The sequence below is a fragment of the Balaenoptera ricei genome, chromosome 9, assembly GCF_028023285.1.
Source record: "Balaenoptera ricei isolate mBalRic1 chromosome 9, mBalRic1.hap2, whole genome shotgun sequence".
NCBI classification, from domain to species: domain Eukaryota; kingdom Metazoa; phylum Chordata; class Mammalia; order Artiodactyla; family Balaenopteridae; genus Balaenoptera; species Balaenoptera ricei.
In genome coordinates this window covers 93,935,881-93,958,694 of record NC_082647.1, presented here as the reverse complement: position 1 = coordinate 93,958,694, position 22,814 = coordinate 93,935,881, and the positions used below count along the sequence as shown (strand labels likewise).

The window sequence follows — 22,814 nt, the reverse complement described above, 5'->3', positions numbered from 1 at the left end:
CTGAAACTAACACAATATTGTAATTCAACTATAGTTCAACTTAAAAAATGAGCAAAACATAAAAGTCTTTCTCTAGCAACAAAAAGGAATATATTAATATATATATATATATATCTCAAAGTATTCTTGCATTCTTATATTGTGGTTCTGTGTGTGGATTTTAATCCTCATAAACGACATCGTGCTACAGCTCTGGCTCTTTCTCTTATTTCTGACAATGTTTCTAAAGGTGCCTAAGTCACCTCTTCTCTCAAACCCTTTAATCTCTTAATCACAGAGAGCCCCAAGTTTCAGTTCTTGGTCTACTTTTCTTCTCATCACGCACTTGGTGATGTCACCTAGATCATGGCTTTAAATATCACCTACAACAACAAACACTCATATAAAAAAAAGAATCACGCAACAAACAAAAGTTTCTAGGTATCAGACACAACAATAGAAACTGGAAAAATGGTAAGATACGTTCCCTAATCTATAAAGAAGATCAAAATATAGTGGAGGAGACAGACAGGCATAAAAATTATTTTACAATGTGGTAAGAGAGGAAGTATAAATGTGGTTAAAAGCACAGACTAAAACACCAAACAGACCCAGTTTGAAATCTTAGCTTTACCTATCACTTCTAGCTGTGTATTCTTAGGTCAAATAACCTCTCTAAGGCTCAGTTTCCACATATGCTAAAGGGGATAATCATAGTACCTACCTGATGGGGTTCTAGCCATAAGTAAATAAGATAATGCATGTGAACCACTTAGTAGAGTGTCTGGAACAACTATTTTAAGTGTGATACCAGATGTACATACGTTCATGAGGGTAAGGAGCCTTAAAGAGGGAATAGCGAACATCCTGAGTGGTCTGGAGGTTATCTGTTGAGTGGAACCTTGAGACATGAATAGGAATTCATCATTAAGAACAGGAGGGAAAGGAAAACAACATAGGAGCAAGGTGTGCTCTGTAAAGAGAAAAGGCAGTAGTTAGTGTTCATGTGGGAAAATAACAGGAATGGTTGAAAAAAATTAGGTGGGAGCTGGCTCACGTAGGGACTTGTATTTCCTGTTGCATAAACAGCTTGAGTTTTGTCCTGTAGATAATGGGAAGCCACTGAAAGATTCTTAAGCGTAGAAGTAAGGTCGGGTATTATGTCAAGATACAGCTGAGCAAAACCTATAACATTTAGTAAGGTATAGGCAGTTTCATAGTTACAATAATCAAACACAAAGACCTTAGAGACAAGCAGTCCAATGCCAATTTTATATGACAAAATGGGGTTTAAAAAATAAATTTGATTAAGAAATGGAAAAAGCTAAAGGCAATTTTAAAGTCAACAAAAAATGAGAATTATTTGAATTATAATTGAGACCACTGCTCATTCTCAGATCATGTGATTTGAGACTCAGGTAGTACAGGAAATTATGACCCAGTTTCCATCCTTTGTCTCTTCTGATCCAACAAAATATATCTTGTCATTAAAAATCTCAAATGATGGACTACCTTCCTTAGATCTGCCTTCTACACAGGGTGTCTATGAAGCCTGGAAACATAAGTAACATTTTACTTTTTTACAGATTGAAGATGTCTTTGACAATGTTACGCATATTCGCCTATGTTTGGGTAAAGAGACACTTTCTAAACCTCTTTAGTTTTATTTTAACAATAAACTTTCATTAAGTAATTTTTTTTAATTACAAAAATAAGGAGAAAAAAATGCGGTAATCTAAACTGGCAGGGCCACACACTCCCTTCAAGTACTGGGCACTCACTCACCTTCTCAAGGAGTTCAGTGAGCTCCTTCTCCCTACTGTACACTGCTCCGGAGGACTTCCCTCCTTGCCACAAGAGATCTACAGAGAAAGGGAAGACCACTGGATCAGGAGCCTTTGGGAAGACAGGTTCTAATAAAGAAGAAATAGGAAGAAACTCCTCTGCATACAAAAGAAAAAAAAAGTTGGAGTGGAAACCCAAAGGCGTTCTTACATTAAATCAAGAAAAAGAACTCCAATAAAGAGCTATCACAGCAAAACAGAGATGAAAGACCAACAATTACCATCAACAACAGTGTGAAAAAGGTATTAACAGCATCTGGGTACAATAAAGATAGTCCAATAACAATGTCATCATCCTCAACTGCCTTCTAACAGCAGAACAATTTTCCTTTATCTATACTCATTTTCTGTTCTCTGTATGGCTCAGGTTGACCTTTTTCGGCAGTGGCTTCCTTCTTCTCTGCCTTCCTAGCCAGTCAAAGGAAGTGTGTGAACTGCTATGAGCAGAGTTAGCAGAAAAGAGTAAGGCGAAGGTGTGGAATTTCAGTATACTGTCACCAGAGCTGGAGCCAGGGAACTGAATCCCTGACTAGACAAACCGTGGTGAGAGATGAACCATCAGCCAGCCTCCTGTCCTCAGGGACCCCTCCTTCCGACAAGCCCGGAAACCCATACAGAATTAGCCACCTGCTTCCAGCAACCTCTGCTGCAGCACTCAGCATCAGGAACACAGCCATCACTGGGAGAAGGCTCAGAGGACAGGTTCCTGACCAGAATGTAAGGTCCGACTTTCCACTTCCTGTCTGAGGTGCTCCCCCGGAGACACTCTACAATACCAATGATCTGTTCACGTGGGTGTCTCGGGTCCTTTTATGACAACATGGCTGTGCCCTATTGAAAGTGGGTAGTGAGAATTACAGAAGCGCCCTAACTGAAAACTGTTGCCATGGGCTGTACAAAGCCAAGATCTGCAGTTCCAATGAGAGCAGAAGACTGAGTAGTGAATATCCAGACAAACCCCTCATTCTCACGTGATCTGCCAGCTCTGGCTGTGGCCAGTTTGACTTTCCCTCTTTCTTTAGAGGACACTGGTCTGTGCCATGTATGTCTTCAGACCAGAGGTCACCAGCGTTTCAAAAGTAGGATATATGGTTTTATTTCCTGTTCTTTTACTGGGGCTACAGAGTATGGCAACGGACAGCGACTTAAAAATGGAAGGGAAGGAAATATGGGGCAGCCAACCAGCCCTCATAATCATAGAAATCTTTAATATACAGGCCTCGGAGAATGCTAATCCTTGCTTTATATCATATATAAATCCTGGACTGTATCTAGTTTTGTACCATCTGATGTCAAAAATTCAACACATGTCAATTAGAAATTTTAAAATGTAATATGGTATCCTGGACTAGATCCTAGAACAGGAAAAAGGACATTATAGAAAAACTGGTGAAACAGGAAGAGAACTTGTAGTTTAGTTAATAGCACGGTAACAATGTTAATTTTTTAGTTTTGACAAATGTACCATGGTTATTTTAGATGTTAACATCAGGAGAAGCTGGGTAAGGGGTATGTGGGAAATCTCTGTATTATCTTTGCAAATTTTCTATAAATCTAAAATTATGCCAAAAAAACCCAACAACAAACACTCATATATGTATATATATAAAAAATATATATAATGTATATATAAAATCATTACATATGTATATGCATAATATACACACATACACACACAAATATATGCTCACATACATATATACACATACATATATATGTAATGTATGTACATAGGAGTATGTTTATATATGCATATATACATATGCATGTATATGTGTTTACAGGAGTATATATGTATATAGGAGTACTTACATATGTTATATATAGAGAGAAGTAATATATGTATATATGCGTGTACATATATATACATATACACATATTACGTATACATACACATAGACACATATATATGATAGATAATATATATCTTCAACCCAGAGTTCTCTCTTGAATTTTAGACTCATATCTTTTTTAAAATTTATTCATTTATTTTATTTATTTTTGGCTGCATCGGGTCTTAGTTGCAGCACACGGGCTCTAGTTGAGGCACACAAGTTCAGCAGTTGTGGCACGCGGGCTTAGTTGCCCCGCGGCATGTGGGAGCTTACTTCCCTGACCAGGGATCAAACCTGCGTCCCCTGCATTGCAAGGCGGATTCTTTACCACTGGACCACGAGCGAAGTCCCTAGACTCTTAAATCTTAAAAAAAAAAAAAATCCCTGCTCGAAAATGTAACTCCTTGCTCCATCTTCGGCCTTTCCTATCTCAGTTAATGACAGCTCCATGTTTACAGCTGCTTAGGCCAAAAGTCTTGGAGTCATCTGTTACAGACTGAATTGTATCCCCTCCAAATTAATATGTTGAATTCCTAACCCCTGGTATCTTAGAATGTGACCTTGTTTGGAAATAAAGTCATTACAGATGTAATTAGTTAAGATGAGATCATTAGGGTGGGCCCTAATCCAATGTGACTGATATTCTTATAAAAAGGGGAAATTTGGACATGGACACATGCATACTGGAGAGCACCATGTAAACATGAAGATAGCCATCTACAAACCAATGAGAGAGGCCTGAACCATATCCTTCCCTCACATTGAAGGAACCAACCCTGCTAACACTGTGATCTTGGACCTTTTGGCCTCCAGAACTGCTGCACAACAAATTTCTTTTTTTGTTGTTTAAGCCACCAGTTTGTGGTACTTAGTTACAGCAGACCTAGCCAACTAATACAATATTCTTGACTTTTCTCTTTCTCTCACACTCCACATGCACTCTGTCAGGAAGTCCAGTTGACTATTACTTCAGAATCTCTCCAGGATCTGACCACTCCTCACCATTTTCACAGTTACTACCCAAGTCCAGGTCACCATCATCTCTTGCCCAGATTAGTGTGATAGCTTCCTAACTGGTCTCTGTGCTTTCACTTCAACCTCTAAGTTTCCTCTCAACACAGCAGCATCTAGAATGGTCTTTTGAAAACCCAAGTCAATGTTCTGCCTCAGTTCAAATACCTGGCAAGTCTTCCTATTTACTCAATAAAACAAAAGCCTTGGAAGGACCTTCAGGACCCCGTGTAATCTGCCTCCTTCCCATATTTTCTCTCTGACATCACTTCCTACTACTATTCCTCTTACCAACTCTGCTCCAGCCACACTGGCTTCCTTGATGTTCTTTCAACACACAAGCTCTTGCCTTCGGGTTTTTTGCACTGGCTGTTTTCCTTGCCGGGAACACTCTTTCTGCAGCTACCTGTGTGGCTTTCTCACCTCCTTTAAGTCTTTCTCACATATCCCCAAATGAATGAATAAGTGGATAAAAATGCATCAGCTAAAATGCTCCAAAGAGATCCATATTAGTTCCATGTTCATATCAGAGCTCTCTAAAATATGATCTTGTTCCTTTCAAAATCTCAAAGAAGAAAATATGGGTAGGATTAAGAGTTTTAATGGAAAGGATAAGTCTATCTTACATGTACATGAGAAAGTGCCAATTAGGAGGGCAGTGATTCCTGGTTATGCTTTTCCTTTACCCTCTGCTCTGTTTGTGTGTACCTCCAAGGGTTCTCATGTTGATATTGCCTTTGGGTAGCCACTTTTCCTACAGATTCATGTATCTCCACTTGTGTTTAGCAGTGGGTTATAGCATTATGTAGGAAGCCAGGCATGGAATAATCACAGCTAAGCTGGGAAGGAAGGCTAGGCTGAAGCCAATCTCTGGTTGAAACCTAAATGCCCAGAAACCAGTAGCTCTGAACATGGAGTGGGAAAAGGAGCCAGATGAAGAGTGGGGAGTTTGGGCCAAGGTACAGATTTACATGTTCAGATTTAAGATTTAAGTTAAACCGGAGAGCAAGAGAGCTTACAACAGTTTCTGCCTCTCTGTTCCTGTGCTCTGCATTTCCAGCCTAAGGACTTCCACTAGGCTCACTTTCTGCCCTCTGACTAAACACCCTCATACTTTCCCTTTCTCCCATTCACCAGGTTAACTTTCACATACTCTTTGAGGCTCTGCTCAATCACAACCTTCTCTAGGAACCCCTCGCTGACCCCTCCTTTCCCCTAACCCAAGCTGGGTTAAGATCCCTTCATTCCACTTCCACTAAGCATTCTCTATGTATATGATGGTCTGCTTATTTGTCTGCTCTCCGCCCCACTGTGAGTTCCTTAATGGTCAGGATGGTGCCTTATTTATCTGTATCTGTATCCTCAGTGCATAATAAATACCTGGCACATAGTAGAACTTTGATCAATGTTTCATGAATGAATGAATGAAACTGCTGCCAATTTCAGGGTATGGCTAGACAGGTTCTTCAGGTGGAAGCTCAGGAGGCTTGTTAGGTATCTGAGAAGTTGGCAACTTGCCACAGCAAGGTCTGATGATCTTTTCTTGGTAGGAGTTGGGTCTGACATTTCTTTCGATTTACAGGGAGAAAAGAGCCTGGGAAACTACAAAACACTAAAGTGAAAGTATGTTTTCATCAATTATTTTTCAGTTACTACACAAGTCAACAGAAATGAAAAGGGACAGCATCCCAGAAATGTTCAAATGATTGGAATACTCAATATACTAAATGGTTTATCAGTAGTTCCTGTACTATTAAATCTCTCTGGGACCCATGAATCTTAAAGGTACACTGTGTAAACTGCAAACTGGAAGATTCTAAGGTCATTTCAGTTCTCTCTAGGCTACATAAATTCCAACCTCCCCTTTCAGAGAGGCAAAGATCATGGAAGGTCTTACTTATTCACCCCTGGGGTTTGTGGTGGAGGTGGGAGAAAGCCACGGAGGCACATCCAGGGATGAATGTATTAGCCAAATGGAACAGAGACTGCATAAGCAGAGCAATCTCTCTCTCATACAGCAGAAGGCTGTGGGATGGTGAAAGGAGCCCCAAACTGAAGTTAAGAGACCTGGGATCTAGTCCTTGCTATGCCACTAAGCACTTGTGCAACCCTGGACATTTACTTGCTTTTTCTGCTTCAGTTCTCTCTTCTGTAGAATGGCTAGGTTAGCTAGATGATCTCTGAGATCTTTTTCAGCTTTAGGATTTTGTGTTTCTATATGATGACTAATCAAGATAACTAAAGAAGGAGTAAGATTGGGGGGAAAGAATAATGAATGTTATTTTGGAAAACCTGAATTTGAGGTTCCTGTGATATACCTGGTTGTCAATGACAAGAACTAATTGAAAGTGGAAGTCTGGTCCTTGGAGCAGAGCTGGGAGTGGAGGTACAGATTTGGTAGTTTATCAGCAGGAGGTAAATGGAACAATAAGAGTTACGTGACCAGCTAAACCAGTTGTGAATAAACAGGTTATGTACCAAAATAAATTGGTAACAGCTAAATTCAAAATTATAGTTCACATATTTATTTGATTACATTTTCCCTTATTCTATATTTTAATGGATGGTAATAATAACTGCTACCATTTGTTGGGTATTGGCTATGAGCTAGGTGTTGAAGAAAGTGTTTTACATTTATTATCTCATTTAATATTTATAAATAACTACATGAGGTCAGTATCACTATTCCCATTTTTGAGATGTGGAAACTGAACACTGGTCTGTTGGTAAACATCTAACAACTGGAGAGGAACACGCAAATCCCTGAGTTACAGTGGTTGCTGACTTCCATGGTGTAAAAACTCTCACCATGGCCTATTTCAAGCTAACAACAAGAGGTCACTGAACAGAGAGACAGGAAGAAATGTGCCTTATGTAATACTGTCACCATACAGATATAATAAACACACATATCTTCAAGAGCATAGATAATGGTAACATGTGGTAAAATAATTAGAAGGTCATGAGTTTGGGTATTCACTACATTTGTTAATATTGTTTATTTAATTTTAAGTTTATATGATTTAATCTTTTAACTGGCTGTGTTTAACAACTGGCTTCCATAGTTCCTAAAATTTTAACAATCTGCTCTTGCAAGCTAGTATAAGCTGGCTCCACACACCACTGAAAATGATGCTAAGACAGAGTAAGTAACTTGCCTCAGGTCACATAGAAAATGTCTGGGTCAAGATTAGAACCTTGATCCACCTAATTCTGAAGACCAGGCTCTTAACCACTAGACTATCATTTGTAAAACTATAAAGTGCTATATACTGTGTACGGTAAAAAAAGTATTGCTGCATTTTGTATCCGAAAAAAATGTTATGTGGTCTTAAGTGTCATCAATAAGGAGGGGTTCTAGTGGAAAAGGAGCCATGAATCAGAAAAGTCACAGTGCAATTTCTGCTTTTCTGGGTCAGTTCTTGTGCCTGAGTTTCCCTGTTAAAGGAATGCTTTGTGTCCTTTTTGAATCACATTTCAACCCGTGTTGGAAAAAAAAAATAGAAGAACTTATTAACATCTTTTTATGTTTCTTGTAGATAGGGCTCATGGAAATTTAAATGGTTGTTATTATTAGTTTGAATATAACTTTATATTAGCCATACTGAAAATAAAATATAAAGAAATATAACAAACACCTATCGTTTAGCATCCATAGATTAATGTAATCTCTTTGTAGCCAAAATGTATAAGGATGTTTATTACATTAAGTAGTAAAAAATAAAACATCTGGAAACAATTTTTAGATCTTGAAGAATCAGATGACAAAATGATGAGTCTCAGGGGACTAAGATCATATTTACCCCTCTGGAGAAACGGTTTGAAAAAAATTTTAATGCTTTCTGAAAAACCATACTTATTTTAGTCTCTCCTCTGTTCCCTATCATAGGAAATGACTTACACACAGAATTTCATGAACTGCTCATAAAACTCTACTTACGTCTTTGGACCTGGGTGAAGCCCGTAGTTAGGATTGTAGCTGTAAAGCCACCATCTAGCTCAATAAATCTAGACAAACCAAGTAGCTCTATGGATCATTGTGTTGTAAAAAGAAAGTATTATAGTTGTGATTCTCTTGGTTAAAAAAGAGATAGGGACTTCCCTGGTGGTCTAGTGGTTAATACTTCGCCTTCCAGCATAGGGGGTGAGAATTTGATCCCTGGTCAGGGAGCTAAGATCCCACATGCCACGCAGCCAAAAAAAACCAAAACATAAAAAACAGAAGCAATATTGTAACAAATTCAATAAAGACTTTAAAAATGGTCCACATAAAAAAAAAATCTTAAAAATAAAAAGGAGATAAAGCTCCGTTATAACACAGGGGAAGCTATAAGTAATTTGGCCAGTGGGTGAGGAAGAGAACAACATAGTATACTCTAGACAAGAATGGTCAAGTTTAGGAAGGGTCAGCCTGCTTCTGCAGATCGCAGCTCTGAGTCATTGTGCGGTGAGTACATGCAGAGTTGGCACGCATGCTTGCCTTCCTGGCATCTGCAGGCTTTACTAATCTTGTGTTCTAGTTCCTTACTCACATTGGAAAATGAAACTTTTTTTCATGTTTGGCTGTTCAGTGTTTTTAGATATATATGGCAATCTTTAACAAATGACCGTATTGACTATGCCCCACCCCCACACACTTTGGAGCTACTAATTTACATTCTACAGACAACTTATTTGACAACTACTTGGTCTATTAACAAGCGGTTGTTGCATCATACTTTGCGCTAAGCACGGTGCTGTACTGTAAAGGACATGATGGATAAGATGCTGTTCATGTTCCTTGGCAGGGATATTAGACATGTGCATAGATATTAGACATGTGCATATAAGGCAGAAGATGCAAAATGCAAAGTGAGGGCTCTGGTCGTTGGTGCTCTGAGATGTAAGAGAAAGAGATAGCTCTATCTGAAGCTTCTTCCAGGGCTACCTGGGAGAAGAGCATTAGTGAACATAGAGGAGGGGGTGGCCATGAAGAATATATAGACTGGAAAGTACAGCATCATCCAAAGAGAGAGATTGGCAGGGATAATAATTAGACCTCTCTTCCTGTCACCACAGAGGACACAATATTTGAAAGCCTGTCAAGCCCTGTTAACACAGATCCTGGGAAGTGTTGTTATTGAAGCTTGTGGCACATTTGAATGCAATAAAACATAATATTCCATAATGTTTTGGGAGAAATCTTTGTCTTTCTCTCCAACAATTTATTCTACTTGCTAAGCCAGGCTTCTATGAGGTCACCAAGAAGTCATGAAGGATATATGGATATGACTAAAGTCATCACATTACCCATTAGTCACTGGTTGCAGTGCTGGTTAGAATGAGAGAAACAGCTGGAAATGGTACAGGAACACAATGTGGGCCACGTCTACCTAAGATGGATATTTCTAGCTGTCATAGAGGGTCTGGCCCTATATATATCTCTTTTCTGTGCTGTCGAGCTAACTGATTCAAAGACAATGTTGTTAAGAAGTGGAAAGTGGGAGCTTGGTAAGATGTTATCCTCACTGAGGCAAGTCTCTTCCTTCTTTTTACCACTTTGGAGTGGCTAGGAGGGGTCTGAGCTAGACCTTGATGCACAGCACTTTCGTCTTCATTTTGTATGGTTCAGTGATAGCTCATTTCCCACACAGACAGCTCTGTCCTGTTGTGCTGATGGGTTGAGACAGATGGAGGGAATTTCCTTGTGATCACCAAGGCTTCTCTGCCCCCATTAGCAGCAGTCGCAGTCTGCTGGGACTTGAGACTGGAACACCACTGGTGTGGCCAACTTCCCCAAGTTCCTAAATCAATGGGAACTTAAACCAGAAAATAGCAGAGTGGCAGGGCTCCAGTTGGTGCCCAAATTGAAGCCCAAATCACCTCAAAACTAAACAAGAAGAGATTAGATCCCAAGTTTTGTAAGAATCCTATACAGAAAATGCACGGATACCAGATGTGGTGAAACCCAGTATTTTAACAGGTAAAATATTTTGCTTTTTCCTCATAGAGAGGAATCTTTAATTTCAGGCTTATATCAGCATTCTTTCAGTGAAGAGAAAGGACAGCTAATAGTCGGTTAGCCTAAAAGATTCTGGCAGGAATACTTGAGTCATGAAATATTAGCCAAGCAACTCTTTGGATATTCTAAAATAAACTGTGTAGAGAACTAAGCGTTTCATGCCAGGACAAAACTAAAAAGCTTTTCTCAGAGGTCTCCCTGCCCCCCCCCACCTTTTCTGTATACAATCTTATTGGTTGATAGCACCCAGATTTTGGCTGCATTGCAAGGAACCACTCAGCTGTGGCTGATTACTGCTCTCATTTTTTCCCCTTGTTCAGGAAATCTTGTCATGAGCATGTTTCCGAGAAAGCAAGACAGAAAAAGTTTTTTGCTTGTTTTGGGGAAGCCATTATTGGAGAGGCTAGTGTTAGGGTAATAGACTAGGGCTGAGATAAAGGGGAGGAATTTAGAAGTGTTGTGAAAAACAACTGTTTCCATCCCTGGAGTTGTGAGTCACAATGGGAGAAATGGTCTCTATCCTTGGCTCTGCCATCGACGGTGTGACTCAGGAACATTCTTTCATTCATCAGCACTTACGGAGCACCCACTCTGTGTCTGACACTATGTCCAGCACTGGGGACACACAGTGAGGAACAGATAAGGAACCTGTTCTCAAATCACACAATTTCTCTAAATACCTTTTCTTTATGTTTACAATGTGAGGGATGGACTAGAATGATCTTTCAAGGCCCTCTACCTCTAGTACTTGAATCTTTATTTTTCTGTGGGCTCACAATGTGCCCAGAAGAACAGTAACAGGAAAACTGGTTCTCAAAGCACATGCCAGATATAGTGCTAACTAATCACTTTTATATACATTATTCGTTTTCTCAAGAAGCTCCTAAAGTAAGTATTATTATATCCATTTTATAAATGAGAAAACATCTGTAAAGCATCAGAGAGGTTGAGTTGCCTTTTGTTGTAAGTGAGAAAGAGGCAGTGCCAGACTCAAACCCAGCTCTGCTGACTCCAAGCTCAGCATTCTTTCCCCCTCCTCTGTTCTCCAGATTTATAATGTTAATTCATCTCCCCTGGACTTTTCTCTGGGAATATTTATGGAAAACTTATTCAAGAATCCATGGCAGTACAATATGGAATACCTAACTTTTGCCTTATGGGTCTTCCATTAGTCTTCCTTCCCTCTTTACCTACTAAGCTTTTCTTACTCATCCCAAGGGTGATCTTGCCACTTCATCTAAGCCCAGTGCTTCCACTGCTTTGCCTTTGCTTGTGCTTTACCTTCAGCTTGGAATCATTTTCAATCTTGTCTGCAGCCAAATTCTGTACTCTTTCCCAGACTTTGTCTTACTCCTAAATTTAATTCATTCATCCCCTAATAGTTATCCAACACAGTAAGAAGTTAAAAAAAGAGTATAAGATCATCTCCTTGGGGGAAATAAGATATGCACAGATTATAGGAAAGTTATAGGCTAAAATACTTATAGACCTGTAAGGGAAAGAGAAGGAAGGTAGCAGAATAGGGCTGGAGTCATTGGAACTTGAGGAATAGTTAAGGCTTGATTAGATGAAAAGAGAAAGAGGCAGGGAAAGGTAACAAGGTCAGACAAAGGGCAGAGAGGTCCGCTGAGTATTGAAGAAGTTGGATGTCTTTCTGGCTGGAGTGACTAGGTTTGAAGAACTCTGGAAGCTGGAATGGAACATTTGAACTGGATGTTATTGTTGAAGAATGTTAATCAGAAGGAGTACTGGATTAAGAGTTTGCACATCTGTGTTCTTGCCTGATCAATTTGTAATCTGGAGAAAATTGATCAAGAGACCCGAGTCTCCATTTCCTTATCTCCTGGGGCTACCTCGGTCTATAGAAGTCCAAGCTCCTTAGAATAGCCTGTCTCTTCTTCTACTGTTCCCACCTCCAGCCATTTTATAGTATGTTTTTATGTGTGAGGAGTCAGTTATGAGCTAAGACCTTTCACAACATGGTATAATCACATGTACTCTGTGAGAACTCTCACAGTGCTGAAAAACATGATTTCTCACAAAGGTACACAAGTTAAATAATAAAAATTAAGCTATACAATTTAAATAATGAAATCAGGCTACACAAGTTAAATAATAATCATACACATGCATTAAAAATGCAATTTTTGATCGTGACTTTGGGATTAGCAGATGCAAACTAGTAATATATAGGATGAATAAACAAGGTCCTACTATATAGCACAGGGAACTATTATATTCAATATCCTGTGATAAACCATAATGGAAAAGAATATGAAAAAGAATATATATATGTATGTATAACTGAATCACTTTGCTGTACAGCAGAAATTAACACAACATTGTAAATTAACTATACTTCAATAAAATATTAAAAAATGGAATTTTTACCCTACCAATTTCATAATTTAACTTTAAGACACTAAAGTTCCTTAATTAAACATTTAGAATTAAAACTTTAAGGCTAGAGAGTTTCTGTTTTAACTTGAAAATGTGAGGCAACAATAAGGTCTTAGGGCTTTGTTTTCAGTTGTGTATGATTTGGACAGTTAGTGGTGCCAGAGAGGATGAATGGTCTCAAAGATGCTAATCTGGAAAAAAAAAATGTGGCCAGGCAAGCTCAGATGATCAGCCAGGACAAAGCAGGCAAGAGCAAAAAGAGCATCAACCATGAGTGTTAGGAAAAGTCAATGTCCAAAGTCTTCAAGGAAGCTGTGATGTTAATTTTAGTGTGTCAACTTGAATGGGCCATGGGGTGCCCAGTTTTTTGGATAAACATTTTTCTAGGTTTGTCTGTGAGGGTGTTTCTGGATGAGATCAATATTTAAGTCAGTAGACTAAGTAAAGCAGATTGCCCTCCCCAGTGTGGGGGTCTCATCCAATCTGTTGAGGGCCTGAATAGAACAAAAAGGCTGAGAAAGGGAAAATACACTCTCTTTGCCTGACTGTCTTCAAGCTAGAACACTGGTCTTTTCCTACCTTCAGACTTGGACTCAGACTGGAACAATACCTTCAGCTCATCTAGGTCTCCAGCTTACCAACTGCAGATTTTGGGACTTCTTAGTCTCTACTGTTGTATGAGCCAATTCCTTATAATAACTCTATGTATCTACGTATGTAAGTATGCATGTTTCTTTCTATCTATCTATCTATCTATCTATCTATCTATCTACCTATCTATCCATCCATCCATCCATCCATCCATCCATCCATCCATCCATCCATCCATCTCCTATTGGATCTGTTTCTCTGGGGAACCCTGACTAACACAGTAGCATTAGGATCTGGATCCAAAAGTGAAGGAACAAGGTAGCAGATCTCTCTCAGAGTCCAGTGGCAAAAGGTCTTTTGTGTCCTTTTAAAGACACATGTACCCCAATGTTCACTGCAGCACTATTTACAATAGCCAGGTCATGGAAGCAACCTAAATGCCCATTGACAGACAAATGCATAAAGAAGATGTGGTACATATATACAATGGAATATTACTCAGTCATAAAAAGGAACGAAATTGGGTCATTTGTAGAAACGTGGATGGATCTAGAGACTGTCATACAGAGTGAAGTAAGTCAGAAAGAAAAAAACAAATATCGTATATTAACGCATATATGTGGAACCTAGAAAAATAGTACAGATGAACCGGTTTGCAGGGCAGAAATAGAGACACAGATGTAGAGGACAAACGTATGGACACCAAGGGGGGAAAGTGGTGGGGGGTGATGGTGGTGTGATGAATTGGGAGATTGGGATTGACATATGTATAAAATGGATAACTAATAAGAACCTGCTGTATAAAAAAATAAGTTAAATAAAATTCAAAAAAAAAAAAAGGTCTTTTGTGTCCTTTTAAGCACAGTAATGCAAGCTGATCTTCTTAAGAGGTAGTGTAGTTTAATGACTACATTGGAACTAGACTGCCTGGAATCTTATCCTGGCTCCACTATTTATGAGCTAGATGACCTTGGACACATTACTTAACTGCTCTGGGCCTCATTTTTCTCATTTGTTAAAAAAAAAAAAAAAAAAAGAAGCCTCTTAGATAGCCTCAACCGCCAGAGGGCAGACAGAAGAAGCAAGAAAAACTACAATCCTGCAGCCTGTGGACCAAAAACCACAGTTACAGAAAGATAGACAAGATGAAAAGGCAGAGGGCTATGTACCAGATGAAGGAACAAGAAAAAACCCCAGAAAAACAACTAAATGAAGTGGAGATAGGCAACCTTCCAGAAAAAGAATTCAGAATAATGATAGTGAAGATGATCCAGGACATCGGAATAAGAATGGAGGCAAAGATTGAGAAGATGCAAGAAATGATTAACAAAGACCTAGAAGAATTAAAGAACAAACAAACAGAGATGAACAATACAATAACTGAAATGAAAACTACACTAGAAGGAATCAATAGCAGAATAACTGAGGCAGAAGAACGGATAAGTGACCTGGAAGACAGAATGGTGGAATTCACTGCTGCAGAACAGACTAAAGAAAAAAGAATGAAAAGAAATGAAGACAGCCTAAGAGACCTCTGGGACAACATTAAACGCAACAACATTCGCATTATAGGGGTCCCAGAAGGTGAAGAGAGAGAGAAAGGACCAGAGAAAATATTTGAAGAGATTATAGTCGAAAACTTCCCTAACATGGGAATGGAAATAGCCACCCAAGTCCAGGAAGCGCAGAGAGTCCCATACAGGATAAACCCAAGGAGAAACACGCCGAGACACATAGTAATCAAAGTGGCAAAAATTAAAGACAAAGAAAAATTATTGAAAGCAGCAAGGGAAAAACGACAAATAACATACAAGGGAACTCCCATAAGGTTAACAGCTGATTTCTCAGCAGAAACTCTGCAAGCCAGAAGGGAGTGGCATGATATATTTAAAGTGATGAAAGGGAAGAACCTACAACCAAGATTACTCTACCCAGCAAGGATCTCATTTAGATTGGATGGAGAAATCAAAAGCTTTACAGACAAGCAAAAGCTACGAGAATTCAGCACCACCAAACCAGCTCTACAACAAATGCTAAAGGAACTTCTCTAAGTGGGAAACACAAGAGAAGAAAAGGACCTACAAAAACAAACCCAAAACAATTAAGAAAATGGTCATAGGAACATACATATCGATAATTACCTTAAACGTGAATGGATTAAATGCCCCAACCAAAATACGTAGACTGGCTGAATGCATACAAAAACAAGACCCATATATATGCTGTCTACAAGAGACCCACTTTAGACCTAGGGACATATACAGACTGAAAGTGAGGGGATGGAAAAAGATATTCCATGCAAATGGAAATCAAAAGAAAGCTGGAGTAGCTATACTCATATCAGATAAAATAGACTTTAAAATAAAGAATGTTACAAGAGACAAGGAAGGACACTACATAATGATCAAGGGATCAATCCAAGAAGAAGATATAACAATTATAAATATATATGCACCCAACATAGGAGCACCTCAATACATAAGGCAACTGCTAACAGCTATAAAAGAGGAAATTGACAGTAACACAATCATAGTGGGGGACTTTAACACCTCACTTACACCAATGGACAGATCATCCAAAATGAAAATAAATAAGGAAACAGAAGCTTTAAATGACACAATAGACCAGATAGATTTAATTGATATATATAGGACATTCCATCCAAAAACAGCAGATTACACGTTCTTCTCAAGTGCGCATGGAACATTCTCCAGGATAGATCACATCTTGGGTCACAAATCAAGCCTCAGTAAATTTAAGAAAATTGAAATCATATCAAGCATCTTTTCTGACCACAACACTATGAGATTAGAAATCCATTACAGGGAAAAAAACGTAAAAAACACAAACACATGGAGGCTAAACAATACGTTACTAAATAACCAAGAGATCACTGAAGAAATCAAAGAGGAAATAAAAAAATACCTAGAGACAAATGACAATGAAAACACGACAACCCAAAACCTATGGGATGCAGCGAAAGCAGTTCTAAGTGGGAAGTTTATAGCTATACAAGCCTACCTAAAGAAACAAGAAAAATCTCAAGTAAACAATCTAACCTTACACCTAAAGAAACTAGAGAAAGAAGAACAAACAAAACCCAAAGTTAGCAGAAGGAAAGAAATCATAAAGATCAGAGCAGAAATAAATGAAATAGAAACAAAGAAAACAATAGCAAAGATCAATAAAACTAAAAGCTGGTTCTTTGAGAAGATAAACAAAATTGATAAGCCATTAGCCAGACTCATCAAGAAAAAGAGGGAGAGGACTCAAATCAATAAAATCAGAAATGAAAAAGGAGAAGTTACAACAGACACCGCAGAAATACAAAGCATCCTAAGAGACTACTACAAGCAACTTTATGCCAATAAAATGGACAACCTGGAAGAAATGGACAGATTTTTAGAAAGGTATAACCTTCCAAGACTGAACCAGGAAGAAACAGAAAATATGAACAGACCAATCACAAGTCATGAAATTGAAACAGTGATTAAAAATCTTCCAACAAACAAAAGTCCAGGACCAGATGGCTTCACAGGTGAATTCTATCAAACATTTAGAGAAGAGCTAACACCTATCCTTCTCAAACTCTTCCAAAAAATTGCAGAGGAAGGAACACTCCCAAACTCATTCTATGAGGCCACCATCACCCTGATACCAAAACCAGACAAAGACACTACAAAAAAAGAAAATTACAGACCAATATCACTGATGAATATAGATGCAAAAATCCTCAACAAAATACTAGCAAACAGAATCCAACAACACATTAAAAGGATCATACACCACGATCAAGTGGGATTTATCCCAGGGATGCAAGGATTCTTCAATATACGCAAATCAATCAATGTGATACACCATATTAACAAATTGAAGAAGAAAAACCATATGATCATCTCAATAGATGCAGAAAAAGCTTTTGACAAAATTCAACACCCATTTATGATAAAAACTCTCCAGAAAGTGGGCATAGAGGGAACCTACCTCAACATAATAAAGGCCATATATGACAAACCCACAGCAAACATCATTCTCAATGGTGAAAAACTGAAAGCATTTCCTCTAAGATCAGGAACGAGACAAGGATGTCCACTCTCACCACTATTATTCAATATAGTTCTGGAAGTCCTAGCCACAGCAATCAGAGAAGAAAAAGAAATAAAAGGAATACAAATTGGAAAAGAAGAAGTAAAACTGTCACTGTTTGCGGATGACATGATACTATACATAGAGAATCCTAAAACTGCCACCAGAAAACTGCTAGAGCTAATTAATGAATATGGTAACGTTGCAGGATACAAAATTAATGCACAGAAATCTCTTGCATTCCTATACACTAATGATGAAAAATCTGAAAGAGAAATTATGGAAACACTCCCATTTACCATTGCAACAAAAAGAATAAAATACCTAGGAATAAACCTACCTAGGGAGACAAAAGACCTGTATGCAGAAAACTATAAGACACTGATGAAAGAAATTAAAGATGATACCAACAGATGGAGAGATATACCATGTTCTTGGGTTGGAAGAATCAACATTGTGAAAATGAGTATACTACCCAAAGCAATCTACAGATTCAATGCAATCCCTATCAAATTACCAATGGCATTTTTTACAGAGCTGGAACAAATCATCTTAAAATTTGTGTGGAGACACAAAAGACCCCGAATAGCCAAAGCAGTCTTGAGGGAAAAAAATGGAGCTGGAGGAATCAGACTCCCTGACTTCAGACTATACTACAAAGCTACAGTAATCAAGACAATATGGTACTGGCACAAAAACAGAAACATAGATCAATGGAACAAGATAGAAAGCCCAGAGATTAACCCACGCACCTATGGTCAACTAATCTATGACAAAGGAGGCAAAGATATACAGTGGAGTAAAGACAGTCTCTTCAATAAGTGGTGCTGGGAAAACTGGACAGCTACATGTAAAAGAATGAAATTAGAATACTCCCTAACACCATACACAAAAATAAACTCAAAATGGATTAGAGACCTAAATATAAGACTGGACACTATAAAACTCTTAGAGGAAAACATAGGAAGAACACTCTTTGACATAAATCACAGCAAGATCTTTATTGATCCACCTCCTAGAGTAATGGAAATAAAAACAAAAATAAACAAATGGGACCTAATGAAACTTCAAAGCTTTTGCACAGCAAAGGAAACCATAAACAAGACGAAAAGACAACCCTCAGAATGGGAGAAAATATTTGCAAACGAATCAACGGACAAAGGATTAATCTCCAAAATATATAAACAGCTCATTCAGCTCAATATTAAAGAAACAAACACCCCAATCCAAAAATGGGCAGAAGACCTAAATAGACATTTCTCCAAAGAAGACATACAGACGGCCACGAAGCACATGAAAAGATGCTCAACATCACTAATTATTAGAGAAATGCAAATCAAAACTACAATGAGGGATCACCTCACTCCTGTTAGAATGGGCATCATCAGAAAATCTACAAACAACAAATGCTGGAGAGGGTGTGGAGAAAAGGGAACCCTCTTGCACTGTTGGTGGGAATGTAAATTGATACAGCCACTATGGAGAACAATATGGAGGTTCCTTAAAAAACTAAAAATAGAATTACCATATGACCCAGCAATCCCACTACTGGGCATATACCCAGAGAAAACCGTAATTCAAAAAGACACATGCACCCGAATGTTCATTGCAGCACTATTTACAATAGCCAGGTCATGGAAGCAACCTAAATGCCCATCAACAGACGAATGGATAAAGAAGTTGTGGTACATATATACAATGGAATATTACTCAGCCATAAAAAGGAACGAAATTGAGTCATTTGTTGCGACGTGGAGGGATCTAGAGACTGTCATACAGAGTGAAGTAAGTCAGAAAGAGAAAAACAAATATCGTATATTAATGCATGTATGTGGAACCTAGAAAAATGGTACAGATGAGCCGGTTTGCAGGGCAGAAGTTGAGACACAGATGTAGAGAATGGACGTATGGACACCAAGGGGGGAAAACTGCGGTGGGGTGGGGATGGTGGTGTGCTGAATTGGGCAATTGGGATTGACATGTATACACTGATGTGTATAAAATTGATGCCTAATAAGAACCTGCAGTATAAAAAACCAAACAAACAAACAAACAAAAAAAACAAAAAAAAACAAAAAAAAAAAACAAAAAACCTCCCAATAGGTGGTTGTGAGGATTATATAGACCAGTATATGAAAATTGCCTAAAAGAGTACCTGGTACACAATAAGTGTTACTTAAATGGTAGTTATTTTAAACCTTCCTGTACTCATTGAGCTCACCACAGTCTCTCATAGAACATTTTGGATCTTCTGATCAGCAACTTTTTCTTCCAGTCACTGACTAAGGAGTGGGGGTAAGAGGAATTCCACAGATGTTTTCTTGAGCTTTACCAGAAAGTCTTTGAAATCATCTAACAAGATACCTTTAGGCCAAGTATCACCCAGTGGCTTGGCTTTTCAATAAGTTAAAAGGACCATGTCCTAGAGCAGAAGTTCTGAGTAGATGCTCATTTTCAGCTGACTTCAGCAGCACTTTCTTTAGGTATGTGACTGCAAGCTTACTGTGTGAAGAAGAGGACTGAATTTCCTTCTTCTTTCCTTTGATATAAATTGTTTTCTGATTACAGAAGAATCATACACTCATTATATAAAATTTTAAAAATATAAAAGAAAATAAAAATAATCCATAATCCTAGCATCCAAAGATAACAAACAATATTTTGAAATGTGTCTTTCTAGTTTTTTGTCCATTTGTCTGTGACACATACCTTTTTAATTTTTTAATTTATTTTTATTTATTTTGGCTGCACCATGTGGCATGTAGTTCCCCGACTAGGGATTGAACCCACGCCCCCTGCATTGGAAGTGTGGAGTCTTAACCACTGAACTGACAGGAAAGTCCCAACACATACTTTTTTAAAACAAGATTAAGATCACAATATATACAACTGCTGTTCCTCGTTCTCCCTGTCATGCTATTGTGAAGATGACTCTGTGGGAGAGTTCCCCCTGATGTTTGTTTCTGGATAGAGTCTCAGTTTCCCATTACTGAATCAGTACATCATTTCCCATCCATGACTACTTGTTAGGAAATGGAGCCTAAATAACATGTTATTTTAAGGTAATTCATTTATAGGCGAAGATATTTGATCTTTTGATCAGTAATTACTTTGAATACTCTCTACCACTGCTGCTTCCATTAATGTGGATAATGATAGTTGAAAGAAAGAAATCAGTATACAAAGCTATAGTAATCAAAACAGTGTGGTACCGGCATAAGGATAGCCGTATAGAATTGAGAGTCCAGAAATAAACCTATACTGTTATGGCCAATTGATTTTCAACACAGGTGCCAAGACCATTCAGTGGGGGAAAAAATATTCTCTTCAACAGCTGGTGCTGGACAACTAGATATATGCATGCAAAAAAATGAAATTGGATCCCTACCTCACACCATATATAAAAATCAACGGAAAAGGGAACAATGACCTAAATATAAGAGCTAAAATGATAAAACTTACAAGAAAATACTGAGGGTAAATCTACATGACCTTGGATTTGGCAATGGATTATTAGATATGACATCAAAAGCATATGCAATGAACTATAGAAATGATCCCTGAAAGCATAGTCTTGTATCGCAATGTTCATTGCAGCTCTATTTACAATAGCCAGGACATGGAAGCAACCTAAGTGTCCATCGACATATGAATGGATAAAGAAGATGTGGCACATATATAGAATGGAATATTACTCAGCCATAAAAAGAAACGAAATTGAGTTATTTGTAGTGAGGTGGATGGACCTAGAGTCTGTCATAGAGAGTGAAGTAAGTCAGAAAGAGAAAAACAAATACCATACGCTAACACATATATATGGAATCTAAAAAAAAAAAAAAAAGGTCATGAAGAACCTAGGGGCAGGACGGGAATAAAGACGCAGACCTACTTGAGGACATGGGGAGGGGGAAGGGTAAGCTGGGACAAAGTGAGAGAGTGGTAGTGTATATATGGGCATATATACACTACCAAATGTAAAACAGATAGCTAGTGGGAAGCAGTCGCCTAGCACAGGGAGATCAGCTCGGTGCTTTGTGACGAGCTAGAAGGGTGGGTTAGGGAGGGTGGGAGGGAGGGAGAGGCAAGAGGGAAGAGATATGGGGATATATGTATACGTATAACTGATTCACTTGGTTATAAAGCAGAAATTAACACACCATTGTAAAGCAATTATACTCCAATAAAAACGTTAAAAATAAATAAATAAATAAATATTCATTGCTTAAAAAAGAAAAAAATGCATATGCAACAAAAGAAAAAACAGAGAAATTGGACTTCATCAAAGTTAAAAACTTGTGCATGAAAGGACATTATTAAAAAGTGAAAAGACAACCTAAAGAATGGGGAAAATATTTGTAAGTCATATATCTAAGGGTCTAGAATCCAGAATATATAAGGAACTCTTACAACTCAACAAAATGACAAATGACCCAACTGAAAATTAGTCAAAAGACTTGAGTAGACATTTCCCTACAGAAGACATTCAAATGACTAATAAGTACATGAAAAGATGCTCAATCTCATTAGTCATTAGGGAGATGCAAATCAAAATCACAATGAGGTACCACCTCAAGCTCATTAGGAAATTTTTTGAAAAAGGAAAATATGGAAAAATAAAAAATAAGTTTTGGCAAAGATGTGAAGAAATTGGAACCCTTGTAGATTGCTGATGAGAATGTGAAATAGTACGGCCACTGTAGAAAATATTTTGGTCGTTCCTTAAAAAGTTAAACATAGAATTGCCATATGATCTGGCAATCTCATTCCTAGGTATATACCAAAAAGAATTTAAAACCGGTACTCAAACAAATAGATGTACACATATGTTCATAGCAGCACTATTCAAAATATACAAAATATCTAACAACAGATGAGTGGACAAACAAAATGTGGTATATCCATAAAATAGAACATTATTCAGCCATAAAAAATGAATAAAGTACTGATATATACCACATTGTGGATGAACTTCAAAAACATTAAGGCAAGTGAAAGAAACTAGACACAAAAGACCACATACTGTATAATTCCACTTATATGAAATATTTAGAATAGGTAAATCCATAG

At 38.0% G+C, this 22,814-nt stretch overlaps 2 protein-coding genes across 2 annotated transcripts in view; one reads left to right on the top strand and one right to left on the bottom strand.

The window, feature by feature from the left end:
* The window catches only part of FBXL13 (F-box and leucine rich repeat protein 13), a 190,347-nt gene that overhangs the window by 113,514 nt on the left and 54,019 nt on the right, over positions 1 to 22,814 (top strand). The window lies entirely within an intron of this gene.
* Positions 1 to 22,814, bottom strand: part of LRRC17 (leucine rich repeat containing 17) — a 171,312-nt gene that overhangs the window by 107,190 nt on the left and 41,308 nt on the right. The window lies entirely within an intron of this gene.